The following is a 25,669-nucleotide window of genomic DNA, read 5'->3' as shown; positions in this document are numbered from 1 at the left end:
ACTGAGTGCCTAACACACACCTGGTTGGTAGTAACTGTGTTCCACATGGCAACTCAGGGATCCGGATTCTCTCATCTTGTCATCTTGTGATGCTTTTATCCTCTAGAACCTTGTCATCAGGGCAAGACTTGTTCAGGTTTCAACCAATGGAGAGAGCAGCATGTGGACAAGGCACACCTCTGTTAAAGGCTGGAATTCCGAAGAATCAGGCACATACCACAGCTGCTCATGTATCGTAGGGCTTCCCTGGTGCTCAGCGGTACCCACTTGCCAATGCAGGAGACTCGGGTTCGGTCCTGGTCAGGAAGATTCGCTGGAGAAGGGAATGGCAACCCACTCCAGTATTGTTGCCTGAAATCCTGTGGATAGAGGAGCCTAGTGGGCTACAGTCCATGGGGTCACAAAAGAGTCAGATGTGACTTAGTGACTCAACAACAATAACATGTATCATAGCTGGGATTTTAGTCACATAGTTAGATCAGTCTGCAAGGGAAACTGAGAATGTCACCTAATTATGTGGCAAGAAACAGGGGTGGATGAATATTGGTGGGCAGCTAGCTATCTCTCATAGCCTGCAACTCTGACTGCCTGTTTTTGCATGTATCCTTCTCACATTTATCCTTTTTCCATGCAAGAAACATAGAGCACACTCACCTCTGTCCCAAGGCAGATGACTCAAAGTTCCATCCAGTTACTGTATCCAGCTTAAATCCAAAGATTTCTGAGTGACATTCAGTCTTTCCACTCAGGTCTAAATATAACTCAGGTAGATCAGAGTGGGCCAGGAAATTAAAACCCCTGTTCAGATAAGAGAAGAATGAGAGACACAGCAGTCGTTGGTCCCCAGCACTGATGGGGACCAGCTGGGCAGGGGTCTCAGAGCCCTCTGCTCTGGCAGTGGAGGACGTTCCTTGATTGGATCCTGTTTCTGCTCTTTGGGAGGGAATTCTTACTCATTGCTTTCTGTGGTCCCCTACCCTACTCTCTGGAAGAATCTTCCTCATCTATTAATCTTGTTGGCCACATCTGAAGTGGGTTGTGGGAATATGTTCCCCTTAGGGGCTGTATTTTGCAGCTGTTTGTAGACCTAAAGTTTGTTTTAAGACTCAGAGAGACACACAGCTCTTTGGTTTTCAGGCTCATGGATTCTTTACCAACATAGTTTCCTCAGTCTTATTAAGCCTGCAGTTTGCTTGCTTTCAATATGTCTGTAAGCACAACCCCAATTTTTTTCTGGATATATTCAACATAGTACTTCAGTTTTTGCTTTCTTGTTCTTCCTGTGACATGTTCTTTTATTTTAGTGGCAGCTATCTTGAGGCCATCTGAAAAGTTAGGTTGGACCAGAAAGGCAACAGTCTGATCTGCTATTTAATCACTATCACTCCCTCAGGAGGTCTTCTGTGATTAACCTATTTAGAGCCCCATCTCAGTCCCACCTCACCCCAATCTTGAAAAACAAACAAACAAACAAACAAACATATCACTTTAGTATATTTACAAAATACGTATACATGTGATGCATTTATCTTATTTATAATACTTGTATATTGTCAGTCTTTGTCCTCTAGCATGTAAATTTCATGAGATTTGGAAGTCATATTTTGTTTTCTCATGTATCTCAGGGACAGAGAATATTGTTGTTTAATCACTCAGTTGTGTCCCACCCTTTTGTGACCCCATGGACCGTAGCCCACCAGGCTCCTCTGTCCATGGGATTTTCCAGGCAAGAATACAAGAAATCCCTTCTCCAGGGGATCTTCCTGACCCAGGGATCTAACCCGCATCTCTTACTTTGACAGGTGGGTTCTTTACCACTGAGCCACCAGGGAAGTCCTGGGACAGAGAATAGTGCCTGCCAAATATTTGTTGAATGAATAAATGAATGAGTGATTTGAGAGTGTGGTGACTTTTCTGTATATTATGCTGTTAATGAGCTGTGCAAATACTGTGGATTATAGCTATTTCCTCTTCTTGCATGTAAACAGAATTCTCATTTTGTTCATTTGGTAGAGGAGAGCAGGGAGGATACATCTTTGTTCTCTGTTCTTTAGCCATAGAGAACTCTTCTATGCCGGTTATGGAAATTCCATTCTTTTTCATATTGTCTTATGACAAATCTAAACAGTGTATTAAAAAGCAGAGACATCATTTTGCCAAGAAAGGTCTGTATAGTCAAAGCTGTGGTTTTTCCAATAGTCACATATGAATGTGAGAACTGGACCATAAAGAAGGCTGAACACTAAAGAATTGATGATTTTGAACTGTGGTGCTGGGGAAAACTCTTGAGAGTCCCTTGGACAGCAAGGAGATCAAACTATAGTCAATCCTAAAGGAAATAAATCCTGAATATTCATGGAAGGACTAATGCTGAAGCTGAAGCTCCAACCCTTTGGCAACCTAATGACAAGAGCTGACTTATTATAAAAGACCCTGATGCTAGTGAAGATTGAGGGTAAGAGGAGAAGAGGGTGACAGAGGGTGAGATGCTTGGATGGCATCATTGACTCAATGGACATGAGTTTGAGCAAACTCCAGGAGATGGTGAAGGATGGGGAAGCCTGGCATGCTGCAGTCAACAGGGTCGCAAAGAGAGGGGCACAACTTAGCAACTGAACAACAACAAACAATATCAGTCTTGGCAAGTGAGAGGTAAGCAAAAATGTAGTAGAATGGAAAAAACCTGTGGAAATAAAAATAATATGCTTATCCACTTCCTGCTTTGGCTGTTGTTTACCCTTGTGTTGGTGTGATCGTGAAGCTTTAGCCACCATCTTGTGACCACGAAGGCGGACATTGCTAACAAATTGAGGTGGGAAGAGTGGAAGGATAGAAAGAACCCACATGACATAATTGAATCACTGCACCAACCTTGGATTCACTTTCTTTTTTAAATGAGATGATTATGTCCACTTCATTTAATCCTGTTCTGTTATCAATCCTGTAATCCAGTATTCTGTTACTTGTTTATTGCAGCTGAAAACATCCTAACTGGTAGAGTAACAGTATCTTCAGTGGTTGCTGAGACTAATTGGCCACCTTTCTGTTACTCATTCAACCATTTGTCCATTTACTCATTTATTAAGTTTACTATATACCAGGCAAAACTTAGAGTAAAGAGATTAAGAGACAGCTCATGCATATCCTTGAGGAACTGACAATAAAGGTACAAACAAATAATCACGGAGTCATCTATCTAGCACGCGGGTACCACAGAGCAGGTGCTTATTAGCTTTCAAATTCACTATAACTAGTGGAATTTGTTAGTCCTTTAGGCACTTCTGATCGGATAGAGGTAGTCAATCCTGTCATTTATGCAGTGGGCCCATATGAGGTCTACTCTCAGGCATGATTTGAGAGAGGCTTTTTTCTGTTTCCAGAAAGGAGTGACACCAATGTAGGCAATTTGGTCATATTGTTTATTTCTTGTCTACTCAGACATAAACTCCTTGTTGAAGATTATAGGGTTAGGGAATGGGTGAGTTAGTTTGCCTTTTATTCCTCCATCTCTACCCAAAATCCTTTTTAAACACCCAGGCTAGAATGTGTTGATCAACTTGTGGCAGCTTAAGTATGTTGCTACAGGCTATTGGTAAAATTTGCATGTATGCCTAGAAAATAAATTAGAATTGCAGATTATTAAATATTTCAGTTTAATCATCTGGAAAGCCATAGTGTTTTTGTCTTCAAAAACAAAGCAAAACAAAAGCCCTGCAGCTATATCATCTAGTCATTGATATATTGAACTTAAAAAAAAATTTTTTACAGAGTCATTCAGTATGTGCAAATGGTAATGTTAGCTGCCAAATGAGGGTGTAGGCTTTCTACCTAGAACTCGGTAAGAGAAGATGTTATTTTCATAATTAAAGTTCAAATGACAAATTCATGTGTACTCAGGATGAGTCTTAATCTCCCTATGGTGGATCATAATTTTAAGTTCATTGACTTACCTTTTGTGTTGGGTTCATTAAAAGTTTACATAGGAAAAAAGTTTATATAGCAAGCTCAAGAAAAGTTAGTGACTGATAGTAGTATACTGATTTCTGATAGACTTAACATGTAGATAAATTCAAACGGTCATGGGAAACTGTTCCAGAGCTACTCTTAGTTTATTAAAGTTTGTATCAAGTACTTTTAAGTCTAAATATCCCTACTTTTTTCTTTCTGCTTTAGAATGGTTTGGGGATTTTTTTCATTCCATTCTATGTTTCTGTTTACTATTTGGTCACCAACTTCTCTTAATGATATTTGACCCTTTGTTTACTTTTGGTTTATGATATTTAATAACTTGGCACAGTTAACCAGATGTAAGGGAGAGGTTATAGTTTCATCTTTGTTACACATAAGCTTTATTTTTTAAAAAAATATTTTTATGTATTTGGGCTTGCATGGTGGCTCGGACAGTAAAGAATCCACTTGCAATGTGGGAGACCTTTATTTGAGCCCTGGGTCAGGAAGATCCCCTGGAGGAGGACATGGCAACCCACTCCAGTATTCTTGCCTAAAGAATCCCCATGGACAGAGGAGCCTGCTAGGCTACAGTCCATGGGGCTGCAAAGAGTCGCACACGACTGAGCGACTAAATCACCACATTTATTTGTTTAGTTGACTGTGCCAAGTGTTAGTTGCGGCCGGCAGGATCTTTGATCTTCCTTGTGGCACGCGAGATCTTTTTTGTTCAGTTGCAGCGCGCAGATTCCTTTAGTGGTGGCATGAGAACTCGTAGTTGCATGTGGGACCCAGTTCCCCCATCAGGGATCAAACCTGGGCCCCTGCATTGGCAGTGTGGAGTCTTAGCCACTGGACCACGGGGGAAGTCTCCAGTACATATAAACCAAAGAGGAACTACTTATGTATATATCTGAGAGGAAATCAAACATAGAAATACATTGTTGGGCATCCATCTTCAGTCAGACTCTTGCAGCAGTCCTCACATCTGTCAGGGGGCTGATCTCTGGCTTCCAAGTTGACAGTTCAGGTGCCAGGAGATGAGACACGTGCATGCGGTCCTGATATGAAAGCATCATATCTCAAATAGGAACCAGTATATATTAGAACAACATTTGAGGCATAAATTCTGGAGTTCCTGCAAGGGGATTGCCTAGTTATGAGTCATCACATACAGGGAGCCCCAAAATTTGGTTTCCCATCAGGTTTATATAGTTTATATATAGTTTCTCTCCTGCCAGATGCAATTTGTCATGTTTTATCGTAAGAAATACTGTTGAGTAACACCACTTCGGTTCTGCTTTTTTCAGGTTTCTAGGGAAAGAGTGCTGTAAAGTTAGCCAGGGTCAAGTTTGTTCATAAAGGACAAGAGGTTTTGTTAATGCTTTACCCTCAGTGATGTAGTCTCTTCTGTACTATTAAGACTGAGCTGGAGTCTTGGCAGATCTTGGTCTCTGGTCAAGTGTATTCTTGCTCTGGTCTTTGAAAGGATGGAGTGGGTTACTTTTGCTTTATTTTTATAAAGAAAATCCTGTTATTCTGTATTTGATATTTACAACATTAAGTAGAGATTGAATTCACTCTTGTTACTTGCCCAGTAGTATAGGTCAAACATATTGGAGAACATAGCCCCACTGTTGGGAATTCCCACTGAGATTAAATATAATCTAGAGAGAAACAACCTTCAGCACATAATCTGACTCTCTACTTACATCTAAAAGGGCACGGATGAAGACAGATCTTTTCAGACATACAAGAGATTCAGGCACTCCCCAACAGGATTTCTCCTAGTTAAATGTTTTTCTAGTAGAATATCTGTGACTTTTAATAAGTCATGAAGTGTACATATCTTAGCTGTAGGAAAAGTTTATACTTGTGGTTCTAAAATGTAATATGTATATTTTTGAGGTGTAATTTACATATGGTGAAATGCACACATTTCAAGTATATAATTCAATAATAAATCAATACACCCATGTAATCCACTCCATTGTCAAAATATAAAATATTTCCATTACCTTGGAAAATTTCCTTATACCCTTATACCCCTTCCTGTTCAATCTCCTATCTTTCTCCCTACCCCAAGGCAATCAGTATTCTAATTTATATCAATATCAGGATCAATTAATTTTACTTGTTTTGAAATTCATGTAATGGAACCATAAAGTATAAACTCTTTTGTGTCTGGCTTCTTTTGCTCATTATTTTTCTAGATTCATCTGTATTATTGTTTACAGCTATAGTTCATTTATCATTGTATGAATATACTAAAATTTGTTTGTCTGCTATCTTGTTGAACAATTGTGTGGCTTCTAGTTTTATTATGAATATGGCCATAAATATTTTTGTATAAACTTCTGATGGACATATTTGCACTTCTCTTGAGTAAGTACCTAGAGTTGCTGGGTCATAGAGTAGGTATATGTTTAACAGCTTAAGAACCCACCAAGCAATTTTCCAAAATGCTTATGCCATTTTTCATTCTTAGCAGCAAATTATGAAAGATATGGTTGTTCCATATCCTTACCTACATTAGGTGTTGTCAACCTTTATTTTTAGACATTCTAATGCATATTTATATGAAACTTCTAGAAGAAAGAAGCATGAGGATATCTTTGTGACCTCGAGGTAGGTAGAAATTTCTTACAGATAACATTAACCATGAAAGTAAAAGCTAAACAGTTGGATTCATTAAAAGCCTCTTCTCTTTGAAAAACATTTAAAAATGAAAAGCAGAATATAAACTGGAGAAAAATATTCACAGTGCATGTATTTGACAAAGGACTTATACCTAGAATATATAAGCAACTCATATCTCAATAGTATAAATACATTAAAAAAACAAGTTGTTTCAGTTGTGTTCGACTCTTTGGAAATACATACAATTAACTAAAAGAAACAGCTAAAGTACTTGAGCAGAATTTAACAAAGGAAGGTGTGCAAGTACCCTCTGTGCGAGCTGAGTTGCTTCAGTCAGGCCTGACTCTTTGCAGCCCTTTGGACTGTAGCCCTCCAATAATTATGTGAAAAATATTGTTGGTTGTCAGTGAAATGAAAAATCAACAAAATATTTCCAACAAAACAATCTTTAGAAGTGTTTTTGAGTTATTTAAGCCACAACATCAGACTCACATGTTGATATTTTGAAAATCTCTTCTTGAGTCTTAGGAGAGGTGATGTTGCTTAGGAGAGTATGTTGCTAAATTATTAGCTGTATCGATTTGTTGTTTATTGGGAAGTAATGTTTCAAGCATTATATGTCCTAATGTGAGAGTTCGTTAATTATTTAAGATTGTTTTACTGAGTTTTAGAACATTGGCCGTGGGTTTGTGGTTGACATATACATTATAATCTTTCCATTTAAAATTGTGGTAGTTACGTTCACAGAAGTGTTTTTCACAGAACTATTCAAGAACAGATTACTGAAATTAAGAGGGAGATGGTCATTTATTGATTAATTGATTGTATAATTAAAGGAGGAGAATATTTAAAGACAGTCTGTACTTTCTATTTAGAAGGTAAAATATTTCTTAAAACAATCAAATGACCATTTAAAATTTTAAAGTTGATATTTTTCAAAGCTAATTTTACTAAATGACCCAGTGATTTATTTCCCAGTACGATAGAAATGATAATATTGAACTTCTCTTACAAACTTCAGGCTTCCCTTGTGGCTCAGCTGGTAAAGAATCTGCCCACAATGCGGAAAACCTGGGTTCGATCCCTGGGTTGGGAAGATCCCCTGGAGAAGGAAAAGGCTATCCACTCCAGTATTCTGGCCTTGAGAATTCCATGGACTCTGTAGTCCATGGGGTCACTAAAAGTCAGACTGAGCAACTTTCACTTGCGAACTTCTTCCTGTCTCTCTTTTCTGCCTCTCCCCTGATCTTTGTATTTAAATACTCAGACTATAGAATCCAAAATAGTCAGATGAATAGATGGTTATCTATATCTTTATTGCTCTAAACTATAGCTAGAGCCAAGTTTACCTGAATTTTATTATTATTATCATCATGAGGAGCCCTTTTGAAAAGAAAAGGTATTTTTTTGTGAAAATTCTGGAAGTTTTCTCCAAGCTCCTCCCAAAACAAATGATCCCATGAACACTTTTTTTTTTTCTGTTAGCACTTCAAAGTGATCAGTCAGCTGCCAGGATCCTCAGCGTGGGTAGGCCTCACCTCTAGAGCAGGTCTCTCAGCCGTGGCCTTTTTTTTGACCACTGGTTGCTGTGGGGACTGTCTGTGCATTGTAGGGTGTTTAGCAGCATCTCTGGACTCTACCCTCTAGATGCTCATGTCTCCCACCACCTTCAGTTATGACAACCAGGACTATCTCTAGACATTGCCATCTGTCCCATGGGGAGTAACCACCCACTCCCTGTACACCGTATCCCACCCCAGCCAACCACTTGCTGTCTCTCCTTCATCTTCTCCATAAAGAACCACTGCTCTAGAGTTTATCTTAACTATCAAGTCATCTTCATACCTTCAATGCATTTTGTGGAAACCTTTAGACTTTAACTGATCCAAGAATGGACTGGAAATCTTTGGAATACCCTGTACTAAAGAATATTGATTAGTAATCCTTATCACCTTACTGATCAAGTTCAGTTCAGTTCAGTCGCTCAGTCGTGTCCGACTCTTTGTGACCCCATGAACCGTAGCACGCCAGGCCTCCCTGTCCATCACCAACTCCTGGAGTTTACCCAAACTCATGCCCATTGAGTTGATGATGCCATCTAACCATCTCATACTTTGTCGTCCCCTTCTCCTCCTGCCTTCAATCTTTCCCAACATCAGGGTCTTTTCAAATGAGTCAGCTGATCAAACCCAGCACTAAATTACGGTCAGACCGTGCCTCAGAGTGAAGCCCAGGCAGGAGGAAAATAGCAATTCCCTTAAATGTCAATTTAGCATTGAAGCATTTCAGTCAGTCGTTTATTATGTTTTTTTAAATAAAATATGTTATAGTTCCCCAAAAAGAGTTCTTAATCCTCTTTAAGAATGTAGTAAATTCCTTTATACCTGCTATAAGTATAATTTTTGTGAACCCTGAAATCGTATTTTCAAAGCAGGTAACATTTTATTTTCCCAGTTTTGCATTTAGTTTCTATTATATGCCTTATTTTTCCTGATGCTATAAAACTATATCTAGTCATTTCCAGGTGAACTCAGTCTTCGTCATACTTTTTCAGTCAAGCTTAAAATTGTGTCAGTTCTGGATTTTACTTTCTTTCCTTCTCTTTAGGGTGGCCCTCCTGTTCCAAGGCTTGTATGTGATAATGACGGGATGGGGGTTGAGATGGGAAGTCAGGGAGAGAGAGTATCTGCTCTCTGGTGGTCATAATATTTGTCACTCTTCTGAAATCTCTGCGTTTATAAAAACCTCAGTTTCGTGATTCACAGTGGCATTTGGTTTACAAATTTAAGCCCCTTTGGCCCTTAGCTGTCTCCTTCAACTGACATCTGAGCCCTGCTTGGGGAAGTGGGGAAAGTTTATTTGTCCACTTCTCAGTGGTGAGTTTAAGGTAGGATCAGAGCCACATCATCCCCTTATGTCACACCCAGCATGTCTAACTGTTGGCTTGATGTCATTATGGTGTAGAGAGACCCACACCATCACTTCTGCCCTGAAACTTCAATACCAAACTGGAGTGGTAGATCTAGAACACCGTACTTTTCTCCATCCTTCTGTCTCCCCCAGCTACACATCTGGGAAAGTAGGTCATGTTTCAGACCTCCTTGCATGTGCATTTAACCCCTTTCCTTCTCCCTCATGACTTCTTTTCATCCTAATCAGAAGGCTCTTATCTTCTGGACATGGAAGCTTGAATGGAGAGGAAGGATGTAGTCTCTTTCTGAACATGCTTTTATGGTGTCTTTGTTTTTTTGGAACATTGCTTTTGAAGTTAGGAATAAAGAATATGACATCCTTTTCTGCTGTTCTGCAGTCATTTTTCTTTTCCTGAGTTAGAAAATACCTTTGAATAGTGAGGAAAGTTCTTAGGGCAACTTTTTTTTTTTAAAAATAACAATAGTAATTATAGAACATGGATTCTTAATGAATTTCATGCTGCAATGACGACATAAAAACTTCCCTTCCTCTCTTCTTTCTCTACCCAGAACCAATCAGTTTCTAGCATCTTCTTAATTTTATCTTATGATCTGATTTTCCTCCATTGCCATGACTACCACTTTCTATTGGCAAACTCAGCATTTTGCAATAGCCTGCCAGCTAGGCTGTAGTCTCACTTCCACTTTTGCATCTTACATACTGATTTCACATGAATCTTTCTAATAAGTAGTACCAAAACCTTCAAAAATGTTATACTGCCTTTGAGATAAATTGCACTGACATCCTGTATAATCTGACACTAACCTATTTTATAAAATTCACTGTTTATTTCTTCCTGTAATAAAATCTCTGATTTATTTGTGCAGAAGGAAACATGGGTAACTTACTATGTTCCAGACACTGGGAAATAAGTGAAAGATTTCATTCAGTCAGCCTGAAAGTTTCTTAATGATAAGAACTGTGACCAAAAGTAAACTAAGGAAACAGTACTTATTGCTTTGATAGGTTTCATGCCTTTATACATTTTTCTAATTCAGCCAGGCTGAATTTCTAATATAATTAAAAAATTTTAGTAGCCATGTTATAAAAAGTAAAAAGAAACAAGTGAAGTTTATGTTAGTAATACATTTGAAATATTTAACTCAATGTATGTAAAATACTTTTGAAGACTCTTGAGAGTCCCTTGGGTTGCAAGGAGATCAAACCAGTCAATTCTAAAGGAAGTCAACCCTGAATATTTGTTGGAAGAATTGATGTTGAAGCTGAAGTTCCAGTCCTTTGGCCATCTGATGCGAAGAGCCAACTCATTGGAAAAGACCCTGATTCTGGGAAAGATTGAGGGCAAAAGGAGAAGGGGGTGAAAGAGAATGATATGGTTAGATAGCATCACAGACTCAGTGGGCATGAATTTGAGCACACTCTAGAAGACTGTGGAGAACAGAGGAGCTTGGTGTGCTGCAATCCATGGGGTTGCAGAGTCAGACACAGCTTAGTGACTGAACGACAACAATAAATGTAAAATACTGTGATTTCAACTAACCGATATGCAATTATTAATAAGGTAGTTTATATTCTTTTTTTATTTTCAGTTTTCAAAATCTGTTATATGGCTTACACTGTCAGCACCTCTTAATTTGGCTTAGCCACGTTTCAAGTCTTCAATAGCCATGTGTCCCTCAGTTCAGTTCAGTCACTCAGTTGTGTCCGACTCTTTGTGACCCCATGAATTGCAGCACGCCAGGCCTCCCTGTCCATCACAAACTCCTGGAGTTTACTCAAACTCATGCCCATCGACTCGGTGATGGCATCCAGCCATCTCACCCTCTGTCGTCCCCTTCTCCTCCTGCCCCCAATCCCTCCCAGCATCAGGATCTTTTCCAACGAGTCAAGCCTTCACATGAGGTGGCCAAAGTACTGGAGTTTCAGCTTCAGCATCAGTCCTTCCAATGAACACCCAGGACTTATCTCCTTCAGGATGGACTGGTTGGATCTTCTTGCAGTCCAAGTAACTCTCAAGAGTCTTCTCCAACACCATAGTTCAAAAGCATCAATTTTTCAGTGCTCAGCTTTCTTCACAGTCCAACTCTCACATCATACACGACCACTGGAAAAACCATAGCCTTGACCAGACGGATCTTTGTTGGCAAAGTAATGTCTGCTTTTTAATATGCTGTCTAGGTTGGTCATAGCTTTCCTTCCAAGGAGTAAGCGTCTTTTAATTTTATGGCTGCAATTACCATCTGCAATGATTTTGGAGCCCCCCAAAATAAAGTCTGACACTGTTTCCACTGTCTCCCCATCTATTTCCCATGAGGTGATGGGACCAGATGCCATGATCTTAGTTTTCTGAATGTTAAGCTTTAAGCCAACTTTTTCACTCTCCTCTTTCACTTTCATCAAGAGGCTTTTTAGTTCCTCTTTCTGCCATAAGGGTGGTGCCATCTGCATATCTGAGGTTATTGATATTTCTCCCAGCAATCTTGATTCCAGCTTGTGCTTCTTCCAGCCCAGTGTTTCTCATGATGTACTTTGCATATAAGTTAAGTAATCATGGTGACAATATACAGCCTTGACGTACTCCTTTTCCTATTTGGAACCAGTCTGTTGTTCCATGTCCAGTTCTAACTGTTGCTTCTTGACCTGCATACAGGTTTCTTAAGCGGCAGGTCAGATGGTCTGGTATTCCCATCTCCTTCAGAATTTTCCACAGTTTATTGTGATCCACACAGTCAAAGGCTTTGGCATAGTCAAGAAAGCAGAAATAGATGTTTTTCTGGAACTCTCTTGCTTTTTCAGTGATCCATTGGATATTGGCAATTTGATCTCTTGTTCCTCTGCCTTTCCTAAAACCAGCTTGGAACATCTGGAAGTTCTCAGTTCACTTATTGCTGAAGCCTGGCTTGGAGAATTTTGAGCATTACTTTACTAGCGTATGAGATGAGTGCAATTGTGCAGTAGTTTGAGCATTCTTTGGCATTGCCTTTCTTTGGGATTGGAATGAAAACTGACCTTTTCCAGTCCTGTGGCCACTGCTGAGTTTTCAAATTTGCCGGCATATTGAGTGCAGCACTTTCACAGCATCATCTTTCAGGATTTGAAATAGCTCAACTGGAATTCCATCACATCCACTAGCTTTGTTCATAGTGATGCTTTCTAAGGCCCACTTGACTTCACATTCCACGATGTCTGGCTCTAGGTGAGTGATCACACCATCGTGATGATCTGGGTCGTGAAGATCTTTTTTGTACAGTTCTGTGTATTCTTGCCACCTCTTCTTAATATCTTCTGCTTCTGTTAGGTCCATACCATTTCTGTCCTTTTATTGAGCTCATCTTTGCATGAAATGTTTCCTTGGTATCTCTAATTTTCTTGAAGAGATCTCTAGTCTTTCCCATTCTGTTGTTTTCCTCTATTTGTTTGCACTGATCGCTGAGGAAGGCTTTCTTATCTCTCCTGGCTATTCTTTGGAACTCTGCATTCAAATGGGAATATCTTTCCTTTTCTTCTTTGCCTTTTGCTTCTCTTCATTTCACAGCTATTTATAAGGCCTCCTCAGACAACCATTTTGCCTTTTTGCATTTCTTTTCCATGGGGATGGTCTTGATCCCTGTCTCCTGTACAATGTCATGAACCTCCGTCCATAGTTCATCAGGCTCTCTATCAGATCTAGTCCCTTAAATCTATTTCTCATTTCCACTGTATAGTCATAAGGGATTTGATTTAGGTCATACCTGAATGGTCTAGTGGTTATCCCTACTTTTTTCAGTTTAAGTCTGAATTTGGCAATAAGGAGTTCATGATCTGAGCCACAGTCAGCTCCCAGTCTTGATTTTGCGACTATATAGAGCTTCTCCATCTTTGGCTAAAAAGAATATAATTAATCTTATTTTGGTGTTGGCCATCTGGTGATGTCCATGTGTAGAGTCTTCTCTTGTGTTGTTGGAAGAGGGTGTTTGCTATGACCCGTGCATTCTGTTGGTAAACCTCTATTAGCCTTTGCCCTGGTTCATTTTGTACTCCAAGGGCAAATTTGCCTGTTACTCCAGGTGTTTCTTGACTTCCTACTTTGACATTCCATTCCCCTATAATGAAAAGGACATCTTTTTTGGGTGTTAGTTCTAAAAGGTCTTGTAGGTCTTCATGGAACCATTGAACTTCAGCTTCTTCAGCGTTACTGGTTGGGGCATAGGCTTGGACTACTGTGATATTGAATGTGTCGCTAGTGGTTACCATGTTGAATATTTGTATCTGGCACATTTTTATTTTGCAAGAGTAAGTCCTTGATAATACTGGAAATCTGATTCATCAATAGAAGGAATGGCATTTATGAAGAGAGGCAGGTAAGGGTACCATCATGTACCAACCACATATTTTGTACTTGCACTGTTAAAAGCCCTTTAATTTGTTTTTTTCCTCAAAGTGGAGTCTGAGATAAGCATCTGGGAGAAGGTAATCTATTAGAGAGAATTCCACGAAGCCAATTAAGGGTCCATTATTGAGACAGTTTTGCTGTGGGCAACTGGTACTCATTTCCACTGGGGACCTCCAAAGAACTGTGTAGCACGTCCCTTCAGAAACAGAAAAGAAACAAAAATAGAAGGCATTTGTCCACTGACTCCCATTCCTCAGTGGTTGAGGCTTGCCCCTCTGGTTGTTAGTTGCCACCATGTTTCTGGAATGTTCTCAGAAAGATGAAAAATTTTACTTCTTCAGAACAAGTCCTGAGACAGAAAAGTTGAAAGATAAGACAGATACTTGGGGTAGAGTTTTGCCATCAGCATGGGAATTATCTACCAGAAGTTGGAATTGGAATCAATGGTGGACCAGGCTCATGGTAAAGCCTCTGCTATGCATACATTGTATCATACTTATAAAATAGACAATATTATTTACAGTTTAAAAATAAGGAAACTGAGAGACAAATTCTCATTCCTATTCAAGATGACATAGCCTTCAAGTGATAATGTGTGTTTCTATAAAAATATGACTCATAACAAAGTCCACAAAGGGGTTATTTTCTTTTTTGAGTGCAAAATTCAGAGATTTTTTATTTTATTACATCTAATTTATTATTCCAGAAATTTAGACAAATCTATAATGTGGGTTTGATTGAAGTCTCTTTAACCTGTTTTTGTTTCTGTTTTGTTTTTGAAAGGGATGCGTAATAAGCTTTACATCAGAGTCTCCTAAAAATATGATGTACTATTAAAAATGCACATTTGCTGTTGTGCTTAATATGTTCTCTGACCTTCAGAAAAAAATTTCCAATAAATTTTGTAAGCTCACTTATTTCCGTTATTCACTGCTGGATTTCTAGTGCAGAGCTCATTTTCAAGTCCATTATTAGTGCAACAGATCCTTCCTAAATGGAGTAGACCGAACACATCACACACTGGACAGCTCCCATTATCTGAAATAGCCATAAGCGGCTTTAATGTTAGAGATTTGGTTTAACGGATTGTCCTCTTGGAAGGCTGTCTGTGGTTGTTTGTGAGGCAGAACAAATTATAAAACTATTATGGCTTCAGAGATGTATGTTTCTAAATGATTGCTTCACCAATCCGTAAAATGTCTGCTTTCAAAAGAACAGGTGAAATATGAGAGCCTTAAGAGATTAGATCACTGGGATATTATTAAAAATGTCTTTATAGAACCTGGATGCAAGGCCACTGGGGTATATAACTTACAAGGAATACTGACAGGAAGTCATCAGCATAAAGAAAGAAAGGCAAGTTTAAAAATGAAAAAGCAAAGCCTCAAGAACAAGATAGTAATAAAACTAACCTAGAAAAACAGTTGAAAGTGTACAGCCTAAACTGTTAGCTGTGTTTTCCTCTGCAAAGGGGATACTCAGGGGTGAGAGAGGGAAAACAAAGGAGCCTTTTCTTTGTCTCTGTTTTCTTCTGTATTTACTTGAATTTTAGGTACAAAAGCATGTATCATGTACAATTCGTGCAAATAAAAATAACCTTAGACTAGAATGCCACAAGTAAACTTTCAGCTTTATTTTGTTTTCACCTCTGATTTAAATTTAATAACTGCAGGAAAACAAAGATGAAGGCAGGGACTCCTGAATATTCTATGTTATCAACAATTCCATTTTATAGTTAAGGAATACATTGCAGGTTCTCCATGTTTTCTTCAAAAGTTAAATTTTACTGTTAAATATGATTTTATGCCTGTCAGACTCATTCTGTGCAGTGAAGGACTTGGTGCCCTGTACTAATAGGCACTCATAGAAGCTTTTTACACATTACAATGATGAAAAACCTACCTGAAACAGAGAAGAAATATTTAACAAAAAGAGGAGACAAGATTTTTAATATTTCATGCTCTCCTTTGATCTCTTCTTTGCAAGTGTTTGAAAGTGGAAGTCTTTCACTCGTGTCTGACTCTTTGTGACCCTGTGGACTGTAGCCCACCAGGCTCCTCTGTCCATGGGATTCTCCAGGCAAGGATACTGGAGTGGGTTGCCATTTCCTTCTCCAGAGGATCTTCTTAACTCACGGATTGAACCTGGGTCTCCTGGCATTGCAGGCAGATTCTTAACCATCTGAGTCATGAAATTTTTAATATTTCATTATCTACTTTTGGCCTCTTCTTTAGAAGTATTTATCTTAAAGATATTGGTTAAGTCCTATGTGTCTTCTTAGAGATATATTTGGAGTCTTACTTGACCTGATTCACTGGAGTTACCTCTGTTCCTGACATTTGGAAGAAAGGGGTTGGGTGGTCATCATATTTTGACCGGCTGACTTCTCATTCCTGGTTCTAGCTGACTGAACCCAACAAGGAGCCTTGATTCACGCTGAGCCAATCACTGTGCCTCCTGTGTATCTGAAGAGGACGGAGACTCAGTCAGGTGGTGGTGGTCTCTGAAACTGTGGGCTGAGACAGAAGCACCCACACGGGGTCCTGTGCGTTGTTCCACAAGCAGAGGAAATCAAGGGGATGAGTCAGAGTCCCAGAAGGAACCGTAAGATGCTTGTGCTCATTGGGAATAAGATCAGGATCAGAAACAATGATTGTCTTATTTTATTGCTTCCAGGTTTAAATTTCTTGTGAGACCTGGCCCTGCTTCCTGCCTTTGTTTACATGGGATGGTCCTGAACATTAGCTTGCTTAAAGTAGATTGAGTGAGTTTTGATTTTTGCGAAAGAAATTCAAAGAATACAGAAAAAGTTAAAATTGCCTGTAAAATCATACCTAATGTAAACATTTCCTTTCAGTCTTTTGTTCCTATAGAGGTACTATAATCAGACTCTATAAAATCTCCTGTCTTTCTTTTTTACAAAATTGTGAGCATTTCCCTCTTTTATTAATCTCAGTGCTGGTTGAAGTCAATTCTCATTTATTAGGACCTACCATCATATGGTCTGGAGAAAAATACCACCTTGATGACTGGCCTTACTGGTAACTCAGTCTTAAACCACAGTGGTCACTTAATAAGTGACAATAATACTGCATGTCTCTAGTTCTCCACTTGCCATTGCCCAGAGACTGTTTTCTTCTTAATTTTCTCTCCTCCATGTTTCCTCCCCCATCCTTACTCTCTGCTGAGACCTTGTTTCCTCTTTTACTGGGATAATAAAAGACACCAGGACAGTTGTGGTGTGCATCACGTCCACCCAGCTGCATACTCTGTGTCCATATATTCTCTTTCCTCACTACAGGTGAACTTGCCACACTCTTGGCTAAGGCCAGTCCCTTCCACTGGTTCACCGGTTCCCATTCCTTGTCACATGTTTAAGGACTGCATATCAGCAGTTGGCTTCTGTCTTCTGTAAAATCATGTTTTTTCTGTTGCCTGTTCATTTTCAAAAAACTTATAAAATGCTACTATTTCTTCCAGTATAGGGAGGAAAAAAAAATTTTGGGCTCTATTTCACTTTAGTTACTGGGTCATTTTTTTCTGCTTCTGTGAAAAGCAAATCTTCTTCTATCTACTTGTTATCTGCAGTTTGCCCATCTCCTATTTTCTAATCAGGAATTTAGTCTCGTGACTCCTACAAAACAGCTCTGGTAAGATTTCCATTGAGTTTCACATAGCTAACACTAGTGTTTGCTCTTACTTTTCGTCTCACTTGAGCTCTTGTCAGGATTTGACAGATGGTCCCTCTTCCCTTAGATATTTTCTTCACTTGCCTTTTAGGACACTGTACTCTTGACTCTTCTTCCTCTTTTGGCTCCTCCTTTTCAGGATCCTTGCTCAGTGCCCTGTGCTCTGGTTCCTGTATATATCCTCAGCCTCTCATGTTGGCATGCCCTGGACTCAGCCTCAGATCTCATTTTCTACACTCACTTTCTAGGTGACCTCACCTAATACAATGGTTTAAAATACTATCTATATACTAAGGCTTTCAGATTTATTTTTCAAGCCCAGACCTTTCTCCTCATCTCCAAATTCACACCTCTAACTCCCTACTCTAAACTTCCTCCTAGATGTCTAATGAATGTTGTGCATTCATGTTTACTTGCTCAGTTGCATCCAGCTCTTTGTGACCCCACGGGCTGTAGCCCACCAGCTCCTCTGTCCACGGGACTCTCCAGGCAAGAATACTGGAGTAGGTTGCCTAGCCCTCCTCCAGGGGAGCTTCCCAACCCAGGGATCAAACCCACATCTATTATGTGTCCTGCTTTGGCAGGTAGGTTCTTTACCATCTGAGGCCCCAGGGAAGCCTCTCTAAAAAGGCTCATAAATCCCCAAAATTCTGATTACCTCAGGATTCAAACCTTGGAATTCTCCTCTGTTTCTTCCTTTTCTTTGCTTCTTTATTTTATTTTTTGGACAGTATTCAGTTCAGTTCAGTTCAGTTCAGTCACTCAGTCATGTCTGACTCTTTGCGACCCCATGAATCACAGCACGCCAGGCCTCCCTGTCCATCACCAACTCCTGGAGTTTACTCAAACTCCTGCCCATCGAGTCGGTGATGCCATCCAGCCATCCCATCCTCTGTCGTCCCCTTCTGCTCCTGCTCCCAATCCCTCCCAGCTATAATTCACACAGCATACAATTCAACTGTTTGAAGTGTACAATTCAATGGCTTTCAGTATATTTACAAAATTGTTCTATGCTTACCATAATCAATTTTAGAACACTATCTTTGCCCTCAAAATAAGCCCCATGTTCCTTAGTTTTTACCATCTACTTAGCTTTTCATTCCCCCATTCCTAGCTCTAGGCAACCATGGCCTCTACAAATTTGCTTACTGTGGATGTATGAAAATTTATACTTTCATATAAATGGACTCATACAATATGTGGTCCTTTGTGACTGGCTTCTTTCACTAGCATGATGTTTTCAAGGTTCATGCACATTGTAGCACATACTTCATTCCTTTTGATTTCCAAATTACATTCCATTGTGTGGATATACCACACTTTACCCATTATCAGTTGATAGTTGAGTTGTGTCCACTTTTTGACTCTTAACAAATACTTCTGCTGTGATCATTGGTACATAGTTGACCTTTAAATATCACAGGTTTGAACTGCACATGTCCACTTATATGTGAATTTTTTTTTCAATAAACAGGTACTACAGTAATGCCTAATTCTTGTTTGGTTGAATCTGAGGATGTGGAACCATGGATATGGAGAACTGATAATAAAGTTATACTTGAAGTTTTCAACTGCAGGAGGATCAGTGCCTTTACTCCCATGTTGTCCAATATTTCATGTGCATATTTTCATTTCTCTTGGGTATATACCTAACAGTGGATTTGCTAGATTATAGGGTAACTCTTGCTTTCCAGGTGGCTCAGTGGGTAAAGAGTCCGCCTACAATGCGGAAGACACTGGTTCCATCCCTAGGTCAGGAAGATCCCCTGGAGGAGGGCATAGCAACCCACTGCAGCATTCTTGCCTGGAGAATCCCCATGGACAGAGAAGCTTGGTGGGCTACAGTCCATAGTGTCGCAAAGAGTTGGACATGACTGAGCAACTGAGCATGCACGCAGGTAACTCTAATGTTTAACCTTTGAGGAGTTGCCATATTGCCTTTCAGAGCAGCTTGGAAATCTTTTCTATTGGTACGCATTCCATTGATCTCATCCAGTCCATGATTTTCAATATCATTATTTATGCTGAAGACTTGGAAATTTCCACCTGCAGCCTAGAGCTTACCCTTGAGTGCCAGATTCACATGACCCATCATTAACCGTTAACACATCCATCTCTGAACTCCTAATTTCCCCCTTCACCTCATGCTGCTAACTCCAAGCTTGCTTTTCTTCTTGACTTTTTCTCAGTTAGTGATTATTCCATTCCTCTAGTTGCTCAGGACAAAAACCTCAGAGTCACTCTTGACTCCTCTCTGTCCCAACCCACATCTGATCTGGCAACAAATCTTGTTGGCCCTGCTTTCAAAAACTCTCTCCACTCCTGAACAGTCGGTCCTTTGCTGTGGTCTCAGTTCAGGTCACTATTCCGTCGGTTCTGCATTATTGTCATAGCCTCCTAACTGATCTCCCTGCTCCAGCTTTGGTTCTGCTTCAGTCTGTTCTCTGCAGAATATCACGGATGAACTTTTCAAAGACCCTCAGATGACTTTCCATCTCATTCAGAGCAAAATTCTGTCTTTAACATGGCCTATGAGGCTCCCAGCGAACCAGCCCTCCTTTTTTCTCTGATGATATACTTTCCTTTTTGCTTCAAGACCCTTAATGAGTCCTTTATGAGGCCTGTCTTGGAGAAGGAAATGGCAACCCAGTCCAGTACTCTTGCCTGGGAAGTCCCATGGACGGAGGAGCCTGGTAGGCTACCATCCATGGGGTCGCTAAGAGTTGGGCATGACTGAGTGACTTCACGTCCACTTTTCACTTTCATGCACTGGAGAAGGAAATGGCAACCCACTCCAGTGTTCTTGCCTGGAGAATCCCAGGGAACGGGGAGCCTGGTGGGCTGCCGTCTGTGGGGTTGCACAGAGTTGGACACGACTGAGGCGACTTAGCAGCAGCAGCAGCTTGAGGCCTGTCTAAAGGATTTACCTGGCTGAGGGAAGCCGGGTCTTCTTCTATCCTGTCATTACCCCTCACTCTGTTCCAAAGCTTTAACTGCTGTCACATCCCAGCATACTCTGGGGACCAGTTTAAAAACAAAACTCTGAGATGAAAGAATTCCCACATAAAAATAAATTTGTTAGTTTACATTAAAATTGTATGCATGTGTGTGTGTGTGTTTGTGTATGGATCCTGAGGGAGTAAGGCCAAAGGGGAACTGATGATTTTAGGTCATGTTGATTCTAGCATGATGAGGACCTTCATTGAGATTCTGGATTCAGCGTGCTTCTTCAAGCTGGGAGTAATTCTCATTGTTTGCTTGCTCGGTTGACTTGTAAGAAACAAAGCCTTACACTGTGTTTGTATCAGAAACAACCAGTGGCATTATTATTCTCAAAACCAGCAGATGTTGGGGAAATAGCACAATCTGAACTGATTTCTCTTCACACAAAATTTTTATAGTATATGTAGATTGGAATACTGTAGGGGGAAAAAGAGGAGAAAATAAATGGGGCAGGGGGGAGTTTCTTATAATAAATACATACAAATGAATAAAATCAGACATATTCATTTATTACAATACTGTTTGTTTTCAATTCATTGGAATACTCTCAAACAAAATTTAAAATTTGTTAGGACTTTAAGGGGTAAGATTCATTCACTTGTTCTTTCATTAAATTATTTATTGAATATCCCATATGTTCACAGTTTTCCAGGCACTGGAGACATAGCAATAAACTAAGCAGATGAAAATTCCTTCATGTAACTGGTAGTCTGATAGAGGAAAACAGAGGATAAGCAAATACATTGAAACACAGAGTATATTAGAAGGTGATCTGTGTAAAATCAGGATAAATTAAGATTACCAGGATGGGAACTTTTTTTTTAATTTTAATTTTTTATTAAAAATTGATTTTATTGATTCATTTAAAAATTTTTATTTATTAAAATTATTTTTAGCTGCACAGCATATGTAATCTTAGTTCCCTGACCAGGAATCAAATTTGAGTCCCCTGCATTGGAAGCTCAGAGTCTTAATCCCTGGACCACCAGAGAAATCCTAGGGTTTAACTTTTAAAAAGGGTTGTCAGGGTATGTGTCACCAAGAAAGTATTGTTTGATCCATGGCCTGAAGTAAGTGTTGAAGTAGCTTGTGCATTTCCAGAGCAAAAATATTCTAGGTGGAAATAATAAGAAGAGCAGAGGTCATGAACAGGGCTGGCTTGATGGAGGAAGAGAGTAGCTGGAGTCGGGTGAGCCAAGGCGATAATGGTAGGAGGAGATCAGAAGCATGAAGTTGAGCCAGTTTGGATTATTTCTTTACCAATAAGAGGAAGAACAGAAGTTACACAGTAAGCAGTGAATGATTTGAAACCAACACTGATGTTAGACATGGCCTGAAGTCCTCTGTCAGCAAGTGAAAGTAATACATTCAGGATGAGGTCCTGGATTGGACCAGGTGTAAAGGATAAGAAATAAGTTGCATAAGTAGTTTTAACTTTCACCTTCCCTCCTCCTGCTGTACTACACTCCACTCTCATGGGAAAATCGCTTCAGATCAACTGACTAGAAAACATTTGAATCTGGTTAAAAATAGGTCTTAAAGACATGGGAATACCAGATCACCTGACCTGCCTCCTGAGAAATCTGTGTGGAGGTCAAGAAGCCACAGTCAGAACTGGACATGGAACAACAGACTGGTTCCAAATTGAGAAAGGAGTATGTCAAGGCTGTATATTGTCACCCTGATTATTTAACTTATATGCAGAACACATCATGAGAAATGCTGGACTGGATGAAGCACAAGCTGGAATCAAGATTGCTGGGAGAAATATCAATCACCTCAGGTATGCAGATGACACCACCCTTATGGCAGAAAGCGAAGAACTAAAGAGCCTCTTGATGAAAGTGAAAGAGGAGAGTGAAAAAGTTGGCTTGAAACTCAACATTCAGAAAACCAAGATCATGGCATCTGGTCCCATCACTTCATGGCAAATAGATGGGGAAACAGTTGAAACAGTGGCTGGCTTTATTTTGGGGGGCTCCAAAATCACTGCAGATGGTGATTGCAGCTATGAAATTGAAAGACGCTTACCCCTTGGAAGGAAAGTTATGACCAACCTAGACAGCATATTAAAAAGCAGAGACATTACTTTGCCAACAAAGGTCCATCTAGTCAAAGCTATGATTTTTCCAGTGGTCATGTATGGATGTGAGAGTGGGACTATAAAGAAAGCTGAGTGCCAAAGAATTGATGCTTTTGAACTGTGGTGTTGGAGGAGACTCTTGAGAGTCCCTTGGACTGCAAGGAGATCCAACCAGTCCATCCCAAAGGAGATCAGTCCTGAATATTCATTGGAAGGACTGATGCTAAAGCTGAAACTCCAATACTCTGGGCACATGATGCGAAGAACTGACTCATTGGAAAAGACCCTGATGCTGGGAAAGATTAAAGGTGGTAGGAGAAGGGGACGACAGAGGATGAGATGGTTGGATGGCATCACCAACTCAATGGATGTGAGTTTGAGTAAACTCCGGGAATTGGTTTTGGATAGGGAGGCCTGGTGTGCTGCAGTCCATGGGGTTGCAAAGAGTCAGACACAACTGAGTGACTGAACTGAACTGAACTGCACACATTTGCACCAACAGGGAGTAGATCACTATAACTTGCTCCCTTAGGAGTGGCTCTGCAGGACAGTGGACGCAGAAAATTCTCCTAGTGGACATAAGTCAAACAATTTATCTTCTTTTTCACTTTGTTAGTAGAAAGCCTGAGGGTAAGTATCTATATTGATCAAGGGGCAGTGCTAATGATATAATCATATTGTCAGGGACCTAAAAGAAATAGAATTGTAAGACTGGCCACAAAGAGTTTGAGAGCAGACATGTATGACTGAATCTGTTTCAGTGAAGTTCCAAAGTGTGACTGAATTTGTCCTATGTGAATGACCACCAAAATGTCACTGTGGACAGGCTTTTAATTATCAGGGAAACAAGATGATTTTACTCTGTTTACACTGCCCAGTTTCTTTCCCAAGCCTACTTAGTATTGATCAAAGTGCATTTGGTGACAGGTATTAAGACATGGACTCCTCAAAACTCTGCCCTGGCTGTACTTTCCAGCAATGCTTACCAGCTTTTAGCTTGCAGTGTCGTACCATACCCTGGGGAGGCAAGCTAGCTGCCTGCCATCATGGAGGGGACTGTAACACTTTAAAGTTTAATTTGCCTTTCCTCTCAACTTTTTTGTTTTAGTATCACTGTTCATGGACTAACTTTTTATGAACTGCTATGGTACTCTAGCCAACCTTCTTCTGACCAAGGAAGTTTATTTTATAGTGAAAGAAGTGGGGCAAATGGTGGTTAAGTGGTCTGAGGTATATCAGGGCCCAGAAACGTTCATGGTCTAGCTGGAGTCTTGAATATGGTATAGATGAGACACAATACTTTTTGAGTAGTGGACAGTCTTACAGTAATATCCTTTTTAGCTAATGATTAATTTATCATTTATTATTATATTAATTTTAATAAATACTTTTATTAAATAATTTTATTATTACTAGTATTAGTATTTCTCCCATATATTGAATGTATTTGTTTGGAGACAATAGGATGGAAGTGAGAGTAAGTATTCTTCCTACTGTACCTATTACCCTAATTAAAAATATTTTACCTCCCATCTCCATTCTTCTGGACTTAGTTTGTTTGTGTATTATAGTATTGAATGGTGGGATGTTTCCACCTGAGATATAGCAATCATTTCATTTAACCTGAAGTTTAGACTGCCTCTTGGCCATTTATGTTTGTTCATGCCACTGGGTAAATGGGGAAAAAGGAAGTAACTGATGAATCTTATCAAAGGTTTCATTACAAAGTGTGTCCAGAGAGCAGCATGGATAGAATGAAAGCAGAATTTCTTACTAGTACTGCTATATTCATTAGTACAATTTAACAAAAGACTGAAGCAACCTTTATAAGCAGAAGTATCATCTGCTCAGATACAGCCAGATTGAAATGTTAAGCCATCCACTAGTGAAGGGCCATGACTGGAGTCCTGGTTGGAGGTGCACCACTAGTGAGTCATGGAGAAGGGAGTTCATAAGTGCTGTCCTTTCTCAATGGAAAGCTGTGGAGCTGATCAAGGCCTTCCTTTCTTTGTGGGCCCTAAACTTAAACTTTTGTTCCCCAGCCCCATGAGACTATTGGAAGCTCTGCTCACCTTCTGATCCTCCTCTGAGAATTAGCAAATTGCATAAGAAGAAGAGTTATTCTGTCAGCTTCGCCTCCATGAACTTCCCTCCTCTCTTGGATTTTAGCCCCATGAGCTGTCATAGCCTCGGTAGCTTTATGACATATTCATGTGGATTTTTAAAATTCCATTTTTCTAGTTTACTTGCTAGGGTGCTTGGTCTGAAACAAGCTAATCTGTGATTAGCAGACTCATAGAACCATATTCCTTTCCTTCTAGCACTCATCTCAGTTTGCAGTTATTAACTCATTTCTGTGAAGTTTTTATAATACCTGTCTTCCCCACAAGATGGAATTAGATACAATACCTGTTTTTGCTCAGTGTAGTATTTGTGACCTAGCACGGTGCTAATCATGTAGCAGACTCTCAATACTAGTAAGTCAGTGAATGAATTAACCTTGGACAGCCTGCTTGTTATTGAAGTCATATGTGTACCTATTAAGTACAAAACAGCAGAGTCAAGATATGATGTTTACAGTCTAAAAATATCTGATCTGAAATCCTATCATTTATCCTTAAAAACAAAGCAAGGCTGAATCGAGGCTTTATCTTACATGGACTTTAAATGGCTCAGGAGGGAGTGAGTGTGTGCGGAAATCATTGCACAGAGTGAATGACCATCTCCTGGGTTGGGGAGAGCTCTAAACAGTGGCATAGAAACAGCTGGTGATACTGACTCTAAGCAGGTCAGAGCCTCTCAGAAAATGGGCCTTGATGATTGTTGAAAAGTTGGCATTAAACGCCTGGAGGAGAGGCCATGTGCTGCCAGTGTCTAGGTAGCCACTAAGTCAAGTTTAAACTGAGCCAATGTGACGTAAAAATGGCCTGTAGTCACTCTGAGTGGGAACAAGATCAACAAATGAGTAAGTCATTAGAAACACAAGGTATGATACTTGTG

This window comes from Cervus elaphus, chromosome 31 (genome assembly GCF_910594005.1).
Source record: "Cervus elaphus chromosome 31, mCerEla1.1, whole genome shotgun sequence".
In the NCBI taxonomy this organism is placed as follows: domain Eukaryota; kingdom Metazoa; phylum Chordata; class Mammalia; order Artiodactyla; family Cervidae; genus Cervus; species Cervus elaphus.
The sequence above is the reverse complement of the archived record's forward strand: the minus strand, read 5'-3'. Positions refer to the sequence as shown.